Source organism: Meles meles, chromosome 3 (assembly GCF_922984935.1).
Source record: "Meles meles chromosome 3, mMelMel3.1 paternal haplotype, whole genome shotgun sequence".
In the NCBI taxonomy this organism is placed as follows: Eukaryota; Metazoa; Chordata; class Mammalia; order Carnivora; family Mustelidae; genus Meles; species Meles meles.
This window is the reverse complement of record NC_060068.1, coordinates 55,422,423-55,439,476: the sequence shown is the minus strand read 5'-3', so window position 1 is coordinate 55,439,476 and position 17,054 is coordinate 55,422,423.

Here is a 17,054-nt window from a genome sequence, read left to right as displayed (position 1 = left end):
GCAGAACTGCTTAGTTGAGATAAAGATATGTCAATTATGTTGTCAATCCTACTTTCAGATAGCTATAACCATCCCTCAGAACAACGTACTGCTTAAAATATAACCCATGCGAAATTATACTAGTTACCAAGCAAGCTTAGATGTTGCCTTAAGAAAAACATGTACTGGCAACAGGCCTCTGGGGGAGAGGACGATATATGTCTTTAAAGCCAAGCAGCTGGGAACGGCCACTCAGGACAGAACGCCGCCTGCTTCATTTTTTCATTAATTCCCCTTCTCTGGAAAACACCTGCAGTTAGTCAGACAATCCTTTTGTTTGGGCTTGCTCACTATAGGTCATGTACTACGTGACCAGACACATTTTGCCTTTCTTCTTATCACAAGACTCATGGTCAATGTGTAACCGACTCCGGCTTCTTTGTTGGTTGTTACCTACTTTCCAAAAAATATGAGACTGAGGGGTTGTTCAGGGTGATAGTCTCTTTTACTGTCAACCGCTGCTCCCTTTCTCTTACAGCTAACTTGTTTGTGCCTCATTCTTCTCCCGTGCACCATCAGGAAGTAGCAGATAGCCTGATTAAGAGAGATGCTCTTGCATAGTAAGATATTATTTTCCAGTAGAATTAAATATCCATTTGCTTGCTTCTTTTGTTTCCAGTTTCTTATGAATTGAACAGTATTTGCAACATTTGCACATAACAGTTGATTTATTAAATATTTTGCAATATTAAGCAATTCGCAATTCACAATTCAGAATTGCACATAACAGTTGATTTATTAAATATTTTGCAATATTAAGCAATTCACAATTTTCCTAAAATTTGCTTATGTGTAGATCTAGTCAAACATACATGAAGTATGTTACTGATTCTTTATATTGTCAACTAGAATAAAACATCATATATTGTAAGCCATTATATTTTAATAAAATATTTAATAAAATATAATTTGATTTTCAAAAATTAAATTTTTTATATTTGTTAATAAAATATTAAAATATATAAATAATAAATATATAAAATATATTTGTTAATAAAACTTATGTTTTACCTTTTAGCAAAATAATTTTGAATAATTTAGAAAAAGAACAACATGAAAATATATGAAAGTAATTTTATCTTTACATTACATAATTTGTGTTATCAATAAAAATGTAGTCAAAGATTGTGCACACTTAATTGGGTTACATTTTATTTTCTAATCCTTATCAGGCAGTAGACTGATTGTAAAAATGGCCCGATTCTCCACCCATCCCTGAATCCACGTCCCCTGCCATGTGACTTGGCATCACCCGTCATCAAGAGTGGAGCCTATTAGCCCTTCCGTGGAACCTGGGCTGGCCCTGTCACTTGCCAGGAGACTATGGTGGAATGATGGTATGCCAGCTCTGAGGTCTGAGCTTAGACATCTATATATATATATATATATATATATATATATATATATATATAAAATATATAATTATTATATAATTATATATAATTATATTATATATAATATATATAATATAATATATAATATATAATATATAATATATAATATATAATATATAATATATAATATATAATATATTATATATAATATATAATATATAATATATTATATATAATATTATTATATAATTATAATAATTATATATTATATAATTATATAATAATTATATAATATATTATATTATATATAATTATAATATATATTATATATATTATAATATAATATATATAAACATTATATGTGTTTATATAATATATATTATATATATAATATAAGTATATATTATATATAATAATATATATATTCAGATAGTTAATATATATAATATATATTATATAATATAACATATATATTCAGATATATACATATTCAGATATATATACATATATACATATATATGTACATATATACATATATATATATGTATATATGTATGCCTCCATTAGTACTCTTGTTTAAGCATCGGCAAATGTTAGGTTCTGGCCTGCTTATGGTAAAATCATTAAAAAACAATGATTTGGGGAGTGACTGACACTCACTACTCTGACATGCAAATCAGTTGTGTTTGTCTAGTCAATGGGTTGATGGAACCCATCAGAACACTTTACTTGGGTTGATGGAAAGATCTGAAGACATATGCCTTATTTCTTCTTTTTTTCTTCCACTTTGAACTTGAAATTCTGAGGTTTCGCCCAATTGTATCTATTTCTAAACCAGACCATGTGACATTGGAGAATTTATTCTAGTCCTGGCTGCACGATAATAGATTAATCCAACTCTGTGACATACCCACGCCTATAACCAAGTTGCAGAAAACTAATGAAAGAATCATAGAAGGATGTATCTCAATGTCTTTACAAATCCAGGGTCTCTGACTTCACTTGATTCAGTGGTGCTAATTAATTTGTCTTTATTTTCATGGTTTGTCCTTGTTCAAGGTCTGTCAGTATATTTCAATTCTACTGCCTCATTCCTTAATCTTAATGATGAGTTTCCTTCTTAACACTCTTTCTAATACTGAGGAAAAAAGTGTCAGAGGAGCCTTACACAAATATGAAAACATAACCTACATTTCCATCCAATAGTTTTCTTTCCTTGTTGTTATAATAGAAGTAGTGTTTTGTTTTGTTTTGATTGACTTTGCTGTAGATACTATTCTTTTACATATTGGAAAGGCATTGTCAAACTATTAAGACTTAAATTCTTCTCCCTCTTCTCTTTCATAGACTTTTTGTCATTAGTTTCTGGCACATAAAAAAAATTCTAAGGTAGTGAAAAGAAGAGCCATCTGTACCCCAATGTTCATAGCAGCAAAATGGCCACGGTCGCCAAACTGTGGAAAGAACCAAGATGCCCTTCAACAGACGAATGGATAAGGAAGATGTGGTCCATATACACGATGGAGTATTATGCCTCCATCAGAAAGGATGAATACCCAACTTTTGTAGCAACATGGATGGGACTGGAAGAGATTATGCTGAGCGAAATAAGTCAAGCAGAGAGAGTCAAGTATCATATGGTTTCACTTATTTGTGGAGCATAACAAAGAACATGGAGGACATGAGGAGATGGAGAGGAGAAGGGAGTTGAGGGAAATTGGAAGGGGAGATGAACCATGAGAGACTATGGACTCTGAAAAACAACCTGAGGGTTTTGAAGGGGCGGGGTGTGGGAGGTTGGGGAACCAGGTGGTGGGTAATAGGGAGGGCACGTATTGCATGGAGCACTGGGTGTGGCGCAAAAACAATGAATACTGTTACGCTGAAAATAAATAAATTAATTAAAAAAAAATTCTAAGGTGCCTGGGTGGCTCAGTGGGTTAAAGTCTCTGCCTTCGGCTCAGGTCATGATCCCAGGGTCCTGGGATTGAGCCCCGCATCAGGCTCTCTGCTCAGCAGGGAGCCTGCTTCCCTTCCTCTCTGCCTGCCTCTCTGCCTACTTGTGATCTCTGTCTCTGTCAAATAAATATATAAAATCTTTAAAAAAAAATTCTACAAAAACTTTCTTTTATCTTACATAATCCTCAACTAAAGATACTTTCCCAGACTTTCTCTTTTTGTTTCCCAACCTTTTTTTAAATTTTTCATACACTAGTCTCTTGTTACTTTCTTAATCCATAGAAACTACTCTTCTCCAAGACACCAGGCACTTTTTACTAGATCTCAGTACACCTATTTGAATTTTGGCAGTGTTTGGCAGTTTTGACCACTCTTCCTCCATATGTCACTAAAGATCTTTGCCTTCTATAACACCATGTGCTCCTATTTTTCTTACTGGATATCTGACCCCTTTTTCATTCTATCTCTGGTGTCCTTTTTCCTTTGCCACTAAATTGGTAACACTTTTTTTTTAAAGCTTTTATTTATTTATTTATAAGCAGGCTCACTGCAGAGCAGATCTGGATGCACAATGTGGGGCTCGATCCCAGGACCCTGAGATCATGACCTGAGCCCAAGGCAGAGATTTTAACCCACTAAGCCACCCAGGCGCCCCAACTGGTAACAATTTTGAGACCAATTCTAAGTGTTCTTCAGATCTCACATATTCTCCCTATATAATTTCATCAATTACATATATGGCAGTTATTAAATGGCATATATTAAATATAGTAAGAGTCAACAAACACCTTGTGTAAAGAACCAGGTAGTAAATAAACATTTTGTGTTTGTGAGCCATCTGATCTCTGTCTCACTTATTCAGCTCTGCTCTTGTTGGTGAAAGCAGCCATAGATGATACAGAAACAGATGGCTGTGCTGTGCTCCTATGAAAATTTATTTTCAAAACAATTGCCAAAATTCAGTGAATTTTGGAACACTGAAAAAAAAATTAAATTAAATTAAAAAAACAATTGCAAGATGGGATTGGGAGGGAGACAAACCATAGATGACTCTTAATCTCACAAAACAAACTGGGGGTTGCTGGGGGGAGGTGGGATTGGGAGAGGGGGAGCGGGCTATGGACATTGGGGAGGGGAGGCGAACCATAAGAGACTATGGACTCTGAAAAACAACCTGAGGGTTTTGAAGGGTCAGGGGTGGGAGGTTGGGGGAACAGGTGGTGGGTGATGGGGAGGGCACGTTTTGCATGGAGCACTGGGTGTTGTGCAAAAAGAATGAATACTGTTACGCTGAAAAAAAAAAATAATAAAAAGGGAAAAAAAAAAATTGCCAGACCAAATTTTCCTTATAGGTAGTAGTCTGAACACCAGTGCAGTATAATACTTTAATTCACAAAATTGTTGAGCTTCAGAATTGGATTAGTGAAGTAACTGAATACATGATCAATGGGGCTCAAGTTACCCCCTTCTATTTCATTCACTGTGCTGATCGCAGTGATTTTATTAGTTCTTCCCCGCTTAAAAGCCTTCCAGAGCTCCCAATCTGCTCAATCATTGAACATAGTTCATGAGGCCCTTAATCAGGTGTCACTGCTTCCCTTAGAACTAGCCTGTCACCATTTTTATTTTTTAATCTGATCTAGAATAGTGGTGGGAATCTTTCCGGGCCACAGACTATTTATACGAATTTCTGTCTTCATTGAAGAAGCATCTCTATTTTTTAAAAATTTTTATTCTTTTTTTCTGTTTATTTTTCACTCTTAGTTTTTTTTTGTTTTTGCTTTAATTCCTAATACCTACCTTGTCATCTAATGACAACTTAACAATTCATTTGCAAATGAATATATTTCAGTTACATCTTTTATAACATGATGACTTTTTAGAAGTCCATAAGATCTAATAAACTCAGATAAGACACATTAGGATTAAGCTGCAATACTTGCAATTAATTAAGGATGACACTGGAAGGTGGCGTTCCTAAAGACACTTATGCAATTTTTCATTTCTCTGTATTAATCATAGTAAACCCCTTTATGCAAAAATATGTTCAGTCATAATATTTAAAATCATCAGTAATTCAGTCATACTATCTAAAACCATTTGGACGTGGATGGAACTAGAGGGTACTTCTGAAATTTTTACTGGGAAAAATGTTTGAAAGAAGCTTGGCATGGATATAAATTATATATCATATAATTATATAAATATATAAATATTTCCATTTTCATATGACCAAACTGGAAAACCAATATGGCATTTTCTGTGAAATATTTTTCTTTTTTATTGCTGTTGAGGATATCTTAGTCTTGTGTAATAACAATTGCTTAAATGTTAAATAAAATAAAATGTTTTTTTTTTTTACTACATAATCATTTCAAACTTATTACTTGGAAGTTCCAATATGTGTTATTATTATAAATCTTCTAAGAATTTATAATTTTTCATATATGCTGATACAATAAATAATTACTATGAATTCAGAATATCCTAAATTCCTACTTTTACTTGTTCGTAGTACTTTGTTTTAAAATGTATTTCAAAAGTGTCTGATGCTAAGGAGTCCTAAATTATCTTGATATTGTTAGTTGTCTAGCTGGACAGGTAGTTTCCCATAAAGTGGAATTTATTTTGATCAATTATTTGTCATTTAGGCCTTAATAATTTACACAATTTATACAAATTTAATTTTGTCATTATTACAGATTTGATTAGAATTGAGTATGTTAACATATGCTATCAATGTCACAAGGGACTAATGTTTAAAACCAATTTAGCCACCTATTAATTTATAATGAGAATCATAACTGCTAAGCAAACAGGTTTATCTGGTTATCTATCTCTCTTGAAAAGAAACTTCATGAAAATAATACTTGATGAGCTTGAAAACAAAATATGGAGAATTCTCTTTATGAACTAAATGTTCAATAGCATTAGTCCATTAGGTACTTATAGATTAATACTTACAGGCAGGAAGCCAGGTTCCAGAAAAGAATGTATTATTTTCTTAGAGTACACATCTCTTTTTTAACATTTGTTACATTATATTAAGAGTCTCCCATTAGGCAGTATGTTCTTCCTACTTGCCTGCAACTCCTCAGAAACTTTTTAAACTATGTCTGTCAAATTGAAAATATGAATGATTTTACAATAGTAGCCAAACAATAAATGTTAAGCAAAGCTTGGTGGCTCACAAAAGTTTGCCTCCTGAATTCTTCTATGTATCTTATTCTCTTATAGGATTCACAAGTCCATTTAAATATTATAAAATCAGAAGTCTTGGAGCAAAGAAATTATTTTTACATTATTTATGCTAAAATTTCCAAAGTGTATTTAATCATGGGATCACTATTTGGTTGGGCATTTAATAAATAGAGCTCACAAAGTGATAATCAGTTGGTTGGATCTGATGCAGAGATGTGCTTTTTAATCATATATTTGCTAATATTTGAGATTTATGACATTCCACACATACTTAAAATATTCATTTTCTCTTAAAAAAATGTTGACTGGCGATATTGAGTTCAAACCTAGCATGACAAAAAAATCACACAGGGTAGAATATTAACCACTTGTTTTGGTGAGAGAATAAGAATAAACTTTCATGTCCACTAGAGTTCTCAGCAATCCTGATGATAATATTTGTCTAGACTCACTCACTTTTGATATTGTTTGGCGATATCCTTGTAAGTCATATAATTTAACAATATCAGATAATAAAGTTTTTCACAGCAATTGACTTGTAAAACAATGAAGCAGATAACCCTCACTGTTTCTTAAAGCAGTAAAGATCTGTGACTACAGATCTTCTCTTTGAAAATACCACAAAATAATTTATTAGAAAATTCAAAAAGGATGGACTTTGGTAGGGAAGCCAACATAAAACATGCTGTACAGTGAGGATCCCAGAATAGCTGCTCAACTACTCTGCCTTCTTTTGTTGAGGAGGTTCTGCCAGTTTCAGACAAGTACTTTGCTCTTGGCTTCAGTGGAAAATCATGAAAATGGACTTGGATACCCGGAGTCATCTGTGTTACTTAAGTCTGACACTAGGTCTCCAGTGTGGAGGTTGGATCCTTAGCTTTCTGCTTTATACTTGTTTATGATCCAGCCATGTAGGACTTTGAGAATCTCAAGAATGTTAATTAAAACAAATGTCCTAAGATCATCAAGAAAAATGAAAAAATAATGAGTGTAAACATATAAAAGAACTGAATAGATAATAATCACTTTTTAAATCAAAATATAGTGAGGTGAGTGAAATTGATTTGGTTATTATCCTCTCTTCTTAACTCCAACAAAACTTCCTTAAAAATCAGATAAGTGTTACAGGATTAATTTGTTCTCTGTTGCTGAAAGTACTATCCTAATTATGGAAATATTTTTCATAGTTCAGCAGCTGAGGTATGAGAGAAGACAGACTAAAAGATGACAAAAGACCAGTCAGAAACTCCCGGAGTAAATCTAATAGACTGGTCTGACAGTTCTCATCCTCCCTGTCTTTGTCCTTTCTGTCCTCTCCCTCTGTCCTCCCTTTTTGATCCTCTCTTGTTTTCCTCCTTCCTTCCCCTCCTTCTTTCCTGTCCTTTATTCCTTTGCACTAGTTAAGACTAAATGTTTCTGGTATGTCAGAACTGGTTTGGGACACTCACAGTGAGATTGAGCCTTGCAGGCATTCAAGAAAGTATTAGAAATGGCACATTGAAGACAGAACAACTGCTGCCCATCTCGTCTGGGATTTAGCACATACAGAAAGGCCTCTGGTTAGAATCCAGGGACTGTGTCTCCTGATTTTATCTTTGACTGTTATGAATGAACCAGATATGTTTTTGAAGACAGAAATTTCCCACAGGAATGTCTAGGGTCCATCTATGACCCAGAAACTTGATGCTTTCTATAATGTTAATCTGTTGATTATGATCTTTTCATAATTTTGAATTAATGTTCTAGGCAAAGAAAGGAGGTTGAAATTTGCCATATCCTCAATATTTCTAGGAATGGAACAATAACAGTTTATTTCATTAGTGCTATTAATCAATTCAGCAACTTAGTTTGAATTGTCACTTTTAGAGTTTATCACGTTAGCACCAGAAAAAGATATTGACTTAAACAGAAAGAATATTAGCTCTATTTTACCTTTGAATTATATAAGTATTCAAATAAAATGGGATAGTTACCACCAGTAGCTATATATGCAATGCATTATATATACATATATATAATAAGAGATGGTAGAGAGAACACTTCTGAATGATACAGGTGGTTACTTACCTTCCATGATATCAATTACATTTATCACTCTCACTTAATAATAGTTAAAAACTGAGTACAACATTATTGCTATTTAAAATTGTTCTCGGGTGCCTGGGTGGCTCAGTGGGTTAAGCCACTGCCTTCAGCTCAGGTCATGATCTCAGGATCCTGGGATCGAGTCCTGCATCGGGCTCTCTGCTCAGCAGGGAGCCTGCTTCCCTCTCTCTCTCTCTCTCTCTCTCCCTGCCTCTCTGCCTACTTGTGATCTCTCTCTGCCAAATAAATACAATCTTTAAAAATAAATAAATAAAATTGTTCTCATTTTATAATACTGATACTAAACTTCACCAAATATTAAGAGACAACTAGCAACTTGGATTGTGTGAAATTTTGTAACTGACCCTACTTTAACAGAAACAATTGATACATACTTAAATACAAATAATTGTTGAAATCAAGGTGGTAATGGTGATTTGTCACATATATAGTTAGGATCTAACTACTTTCAAATAATTAAAACTGTAGTTTTTTTAATTAAAAAAACATTAGATTTAGCATTTACATCAGTATTTTGAGGTTAAACTTCCTTATAGTCTATAAAATGAAATCTCATATGATACAGTAAATTCAATTTACATATTGTTATTAGATACTTTAAGGGAAAAAATTCATTATATTTATTTTAATGAAGTTGAAGGTATATAAGAAAACCCTTGTTATACTTGAACGTCATTTGTGAATACAGTTATATATAATGAATGGAAGAGGATATGATGTAAATGTGCTTTTTAATTTTTTTATCGAGGTGAAATTCATATAAAAATAGTAACCGTTTTAAAGTGGATGACAAAGTGGTATTTGGTGTATTCACAATGTGTGCAACTACCATCTCTATTTAGTTCTGCTGTGGATTAAGCTGCCTCCCCCAAATCCATATGTTGGAGCTCATTATGACTATGTTTGGAAATGGAGCGTTTGAGGAAGGACTGAAGATTAAAGGAGGTCTTAAGGGTATAGTTGTAATCCAGTAGGACTGGTGTGCATTTTATCCGCATTGTTCACAATTCTGTGCGCACTCACAGAAAGAAAGACTGTATAAGGACCTTCCTACAAGGTAGCCAAATACAAGCCACCGAGAAAGGTCTCACCAGAAACCAACTCTGTGGACAAACTGATCTTGAATACAGTTCTGTTGTTTAAGCCACCCAGGAGGTGGCATTTTTCTACAGCAGCCTGAGCAGATGAATACAAGTTCCAAAATATTTTCAACACTCTAAAAAGAAACATTCATTCCCAGTAAGCAGTCACTCCCCATATTCAGTCTGTGGCAACCTCCAATCTACATTCTATCTTTATGGGTTTATTTATTCTGGATATTTAACATGATATAAAATATATATAACTTTTTTTCTGGTTTCTTTCATTTAATATAATTTTTTGAAGCTCATCCATGTTGTTACACGTGTCAACACTTGGGAATACAGGTTTCACTGTATTCCCAAACAAGATATGTTGGAGACTTAATATCCAGTACATCAGAAGGTTATTACTTGAAATCGGGTCATTGCAGATGTAGTTAAAATAAGGTTACACTGGAGTAGGGTGACCCCTTAGCCCAATATGATTGATGGTCTTTAGGAAGACAATGTGAAGTCACAGAGATAATGCCATGTGACAGCAGAGACAGAGATCAAAGTTACACAACTACAAGCTAAGTGATGTCAAGGACTTATGGCAACACCAGAAGCTAAAAGAAAGACATATCAGAGATTTTTTTTTTTCCTCTAGAAACCTCAGGAGAGCATGGCCCGGACAATTCCCTGATTATCTTCTAGCCTCTAAAATTAGGTTAAAAAGTATACTTCTGTTTAATTAGGCTGCTCTGTTTATGGTATTTTGTTATGGCATCCCTACAAAACCAATACAGATTTTGGTACTGGGAAGTAGGGTACTACTATAACAAATACCTAGAAATGTGGAAGTGGCATTGAATTTAGGTAATGGCAGTGACTAGAAGAGTTTTGAGATGTATCACAGAAAAAGCCTACGCTGCCTTGAAAAGACTGTTTATAGAAATATGGATGTTAACGATGATTCTAGCAGTCTCAACAAAAACGAGGAAGCTTCTACCATCTTAGAAAACAGACACATCATAATGATTATAAGTTCATTAGAAGTATAAACATTAAAAGTACTGCTAGTGAGATCTCAGACAGAACTGAAGAACATGGGATTAGAACCTGAAGGAAAGATGATTTTTGTTACAGGTGACAGAGGCCTTGGGTGATGCCAAAGATAAAACTGTCCCATGTATTTTGTCCAATTTTTTTTATAGCTGTTCCCAATGGGAGGGCAGATTTAATATCATTTTCTTTAACATGGTCAGAGGTAGAGACCCAATTTCTAAATTATGACAATTACATATGGTTATTGTAAAATATATAAACCACTCAGAATTCTATACAGTGAAAAAGTATATAAAATATTTTAAAATTATAATTAGTAAAATAGTTGTACATTAACAGGTAAATTATCCATTGCACTTATTCTCAAACAAATATTTATATTTAACTTTATGAAATTTCATGTCAAGTATCTTCTTCACAATCCCTTTATTCTATTTTTGTCTGCTTTCTTGTATATGTATGCACATATGTGAGTGTGTGTTTTATGAATGTTTCCCATTTTTTGTACATGTGGGTATATGTGCATTTGTTGACATTCCCTTATGTATAATTTGTTGGTATATGTGCATTTGTTGACATTCCCTTATGTATAATTTGTTTGCATATACATAAATGGATACATAATTAATAGTGTTACAGTATATTTTTAGTTATCTAGTCGCTAAGGCTTTGGAGACTATATTTCGCTTTTGGTGAGGCACTGGACAACGTTTTATTATGATAAAAGGTTTTTTAAAAGTACATTTGTAATCTTAACTATCTTCCACTTTTTACCTTCTCATATTTTTTGGTTATTATTTTTGTACCATACAGAGTGAACAATATGTCCAGACTCATTTAGTGTTATATTTATAATTTATATTTAACAAATTTGACACTCATTAAAAATCATTCCAGGGACTCCTGAGTGGCTCAGTTGGTTAAATGTCAGCCTTCACCACAGGTCATGATCCCAGAGTCCCCGGATCAAGTCCCACGTTGGGCTTCTTGCTCAGCAGAGAGCCTGCTTCTCCCTCTGCCTTCCACTCTCCCTGTTTGTGCTCTCTCTGATAAATAAATAAATAAAATCTTCAAAAAAATCATTCCAAATCAAATTTCTCCATTTCTGAATCTTTAATGTGAATTAATTTTGTATGTTGAAACAATAATTGTGTTGGTTGGTGTATTCGTTTCCTATAGCTGCTAGAGCAAATTTCCACAAATGTTGTAGCTCTATTAGGATACTCCAGAGAAAAATAACCAACAGAATGTGAATATATATGTAAGAGTTGATGTCACAAATCCAGTTTGAAGACAGTCATAAGACAGAATTCCCTCTTCCTTAGAGAACCTCAGCTGTTTTTCTCTTATGGCTTCAGGTGATTGGATAAAGTCCACCCACATTATAGAGGGCAATCTGTTTTACCCAAGTCTACTGATTTAAATGTTAATTGTATTTTAAAAAATTCCTTTACAGCAACATCCAGATGACTGATACATGAGAACTAATAAAATGAACAATTTGACTATAAAATAATATTCTACAGGAATTTAATTTCCCAGAGATATTTAAAGCTGTCCTGGATAAAGAAAACTTACTTCTGCAGGATTTATTTCTATAATCAAAGAGAACTGCCAAATAATTTATGTGATATTTTATATTTCTAATATCTGTTGCTTAAAAAACCTTTTATTTCCTGGCTTTCATTTTTTTTCTCAGCAGAAGTCATGGAAGAGGATGACTATTTAAAAAGTGGTGCATGTTCCTGATGAAGTTATTTTAGTTCTGTGTAATTATAATTTATTTCAAGAGACTTCACAGTGCTAGAGTTGCTTTTATTTTTGTATTAGGCTTCAGAAAGTCTAAGGTATCTGAGGACAATAGCAAAAGTGTAATTCAGAAGAACATAACACATTTTGTAATATTTTAACTAGGTAATTTCTTTCACAAGTCAGTTTGTTGCAACATTATTTGCACAAGTAAAATACTAACAACATCCCAAAAATCCATTAAAAAATGACAAAATCATGATTCCTAAACTATGTGAAATAAAGAAAAGTAGATTTATACATGCTGACTTAAAAAGTTACCCATGATAGGTGCACCTGGGTGGCTCAGTTGATTAACCATCTGCCCTTGGCTCAGGTCCTGGTCCCAGGTTCCTAGGATGGAGCTCCATCTTGGGTTCCCTGCTCAGCAGGGAGCCATCTTCTCCCTCTCCTTACGCCCTCCTCCCTGCTACTTGAGCTATTTCTCTTGCGCACTCTCTCTCAAATAAATACATACAATTAAAAAAAGAAGTTATTCATGATGGAGTATTGAAAAAAGGTAAAAGAGTAATCTCAGTTTTTATGAAAAATTAAAGAGAGAAAGAAAAAAAGCTAAATTAACTGGTATATTCATATAAACATTAGAAAAAGAGAAAAATCATATTCTTTAAAGCATTGTTTAAATTTTAAGGCTGGGAAAATTAATGAGGGAGGGAAAAATATTTTTCTTCATATACAATTGCATTGTTTGAAATTGCTGCAAACAGCATATATTATTGAGTGAGTTTTGAACATGTAAAAATTATTATATGAATTAAAAGTAATGGTAATTTAAGAAAAACACCCAAACATTTTGTAATGTCAGAGTTAGTGTGTTTGTTAAATTACAAATAGGAAGACAACAATATTAACTGAAGCAACTACAAGTAATGATGAATTTTGAATTTACATTGAGAAATTTACATTTTTATGTATATGCACATGTATATTCAAGAAGACCAACTAATATTTAGAATCATAAGTATAGAATAAGAAGTGATATCTAAGGATAGTGTTATGTTTCCCATCATCATTGTGATCGGGAAAATAATAATTTATAATAATAAACAATACTGATTTTTTTCTTCTTTCCCTTCGTACGAGTTTTGAAATCATATAAGATATGGTACTGCTACAAACAAATATATGTAAGGGTGCTCAGAACAAACAAGGTGCCTCAGAATATTCTAGAAACTCCTATCATTTTAATAAAACAAATTTAACCTAATTAGAATATTTACTATTGCTTTAAATAGTTTAGTCAGAATAGTAATTCAAATCAGGGCTCCAAAATAATGTAAGCAGATCATTACTGTCATTGATACATTTTATGAGAATGGGAAAAAGATCTCATGAGGTCCTACCAGCACCATGCTTTGTCCTGGAATAGCATCACCTTGGACACCTGAGGATGCTCTAATCACGTAATAAATACTAAGAGTGTGTGATGCAAAGTTAGCAAAGATACAGTTTTAGAGAAATATTCACTTTGTAGCTTAATTAGCATTCTGAAAAAATTATAAGGAAAAAACATCTTGAGGACCTCTATTACACAGCAAAAGGGTATTTCTTTAATGTGTCTTCAGTTAGTGGCCTATCTCATTAAAAACCAAGAATGAATAAAACATAGTAGAAGGTATAGAGGAGGGTCTTTCAGATCTTGATACTTGGCTTTTCTCAACTGGATAGTCAAGGATAGGAAATGATAAGCACCTATCAGAAAATTTAGACTCGGGATTATAATCTCCCCAAATATTAGCTACATGAACACCATTCCGGAATAAACTAGAAGTTAGGACGTTCCTTCAACAATCATTCCTGACTTCTTATTTGATCCTTTCATGTTTCTGTTTGCTCCAGGAACACTAACCAGCTTACTCATCTTTTGCTTAGGTCAGTGTTTAGTCTTAGGAGATCTCTAAATCATGAAGTGAAGAAATTTTGGATCAGAATCTGATTCATATTTTAGTTGCATTATTGCTGATCTTTATGTGTCTTGACTTTTGTATTCATATCAATCTTTGCTAGTTTAAACGGTGATATTGCTCACAGTCTCATCTATTACAGAAGTACCCATTACTGGTGGTAATGATAACCTCATCCTCTAAGGTGATCACTGATAATAGAAAATTAAATTATATTAAAATCGAGTCAGGATTAATGGTATATAGAATTATCAAAATGCACTTACTCATTTGTAGATTTATTCAACAACTATTTATGAATGCTCACTTTATCCCATTCCTGAGTTTAGGAAGAGGGGAATAAAAAGGCATTGAATTTAAACATAAGCCATGCTACCTGGAAAGCTTTCATTCTATAGTCAGTGATAGCAGACCAATCAAAAAATCCAGGCAAAGAAAAGTATAAGGGAAAGACTCTAATGTAGAAAATTACTTGTAAGATGAATAGCAAGGAAGATGATATTGATGAAATATAATGATCAATAGAGAACGTCCTACAAAATGAGATATGAGAATCACACATGGGCCAGACCATGAAGGATATTCATTCTAGGCTACATAAAAAGACAAGTTGGTTTAATGAACCCAATGGGAAACTACTGAAAAGTTTTAATCAGGAAAATGTCAATATCTGTACAGTGTTTTTAAAGATGTTGGATAAAGAGGGGGATACAACTTAGAAGTACAGACTTAAGAGATTATTGTGATTATAAAGAAAAGAGATGAGAGCTGCTAGGAGAAGGATGGTACTCAGCCAATGTAAAGAGTGGACATTTTTAAGATAAATTTGGAAGGAGAACTCTCAGAGTAATCAAGAATATTGCCTCAGATTTTATTAATATTTAATCTGTCTGCTTTTCAACAGACATTCTTAAAAAAATGAAAGACAAACCACTTGTAAATGATATGTTTGAGGAATTCACATTGAAATACTTATAACAATCAAAATTCAATAAGAAAACAAGCAACTCAACAAAACTAGACAAATTTAATTCACTTGTTAATTAATTTAATAACTTTAGCAAAACATATGTATGGATCTCAAATCTGTACATAAAAATGGTATACATCATTAGTCATTAGAAAAATATGAAATAAAACCAGGATGATGTATCACTATAAACTTATAAATTGGCTTATATTAAAAAGCCTGACCATATCTAGTGCTGGTGATTATGTGGAGGAACAAGATCTTTCATAGGATTGCTGTTGAGAACATAAAATGTTAGAACCACTCTGGAAAAGTTTGAAACTGAAACTGAAAACAGTTTCTTAAAAGTTTAAAAAAAAAATGCAGCTCCCATATGATCCAACTTTCTCACTCTCAGATATTTACCCAAGAAAATGAAAGAATGAAAGTATATGTTCATACAAAGATGTATACACAAGTGTTCACAGCAACTTCTTTTTTTTTGTAATAATCCAAAACTTTAAACATCTCAAATATTCATCAACAGGTGAATGGATAAACAAATTGTGCTATGTTCACATACTGTACAAAGACTTATTAAAGCAAAATATGAACCACTGAGGTGTGCAGTGTAGATGAATTTTTAAATAATGCTGTGTGAAAGGAGTCTGACATGTAAGAGTTTATACTATATGATTACATCTACATAAAATTCTAGAAAATGCAAAGCAGTTTGTAGTGACGGAGCAGATCAGTGATTGCCCTGAAACAGGGATGAGAGTTGAGAGAGCTGGTGAGGAAGGGGCGGGAGAGAAAGATTCTGAAGGGCAGGCAGCGAGGAGACTTCTGAGTGATGTATGTGTTTATTATCTTGGTTAGGATGATGATTTTGAAGGTACAATCATATGTGAAAACCTGTCAAATGTACACTTACATAGGCCCATTTATTGTATATCAAGTATGTTTTAAGAAAAAGAAACAATGCCTATTTTTTGCCTTTAGCAAATGAGTAGATTATAGTGGCAGTTCCTAAATTGAGATAGAAAAATTTTTGGTGGTGAGAATCATGAGTTACTTTACTGGGCACAGGTATAAGACCTCATGGCATGATCCACCTAAGTCCATAACCTTTCACTTGAAATCAAACTTTGGAAACTATTTTCCTTTGCTCTTGTTTTAACTGATGGATTCTTGACATCTTGACCTTTAATATCTACTATCTCCCATATCTCAGTTTATAAGATTTAAAGATTCTTTTGATGACAGGACACAACACAATGACATTCAGATAGATGAAAGGTAAAGCTCCAAAATACAGATGGCTGCCAGGCAGAACCACACAAAGGGTTGCACCTAAGGACAGAGTAACAGCAAGCTGGTGCTGTAGAGAGCAGTGTATGTATGGCAAATTGGGTGGGATTCGTGGGTTTTGGCAAGCTCCCTGTGAAATGGCTAGTTTGAATGGGGATTCAGAAGGGGCTTTCCCTCCTTGTTTGATACTTGGCCTTTAGGGTGATTATGGTTGAGACATAGTGGTTCCGGAGTATGAGTCTGATAAGGGAAGATGCTGGGGTGTGGACTTAGTTGCTCAAGAAAGGGAACTTAGGAGCAACTGGGTGGCACA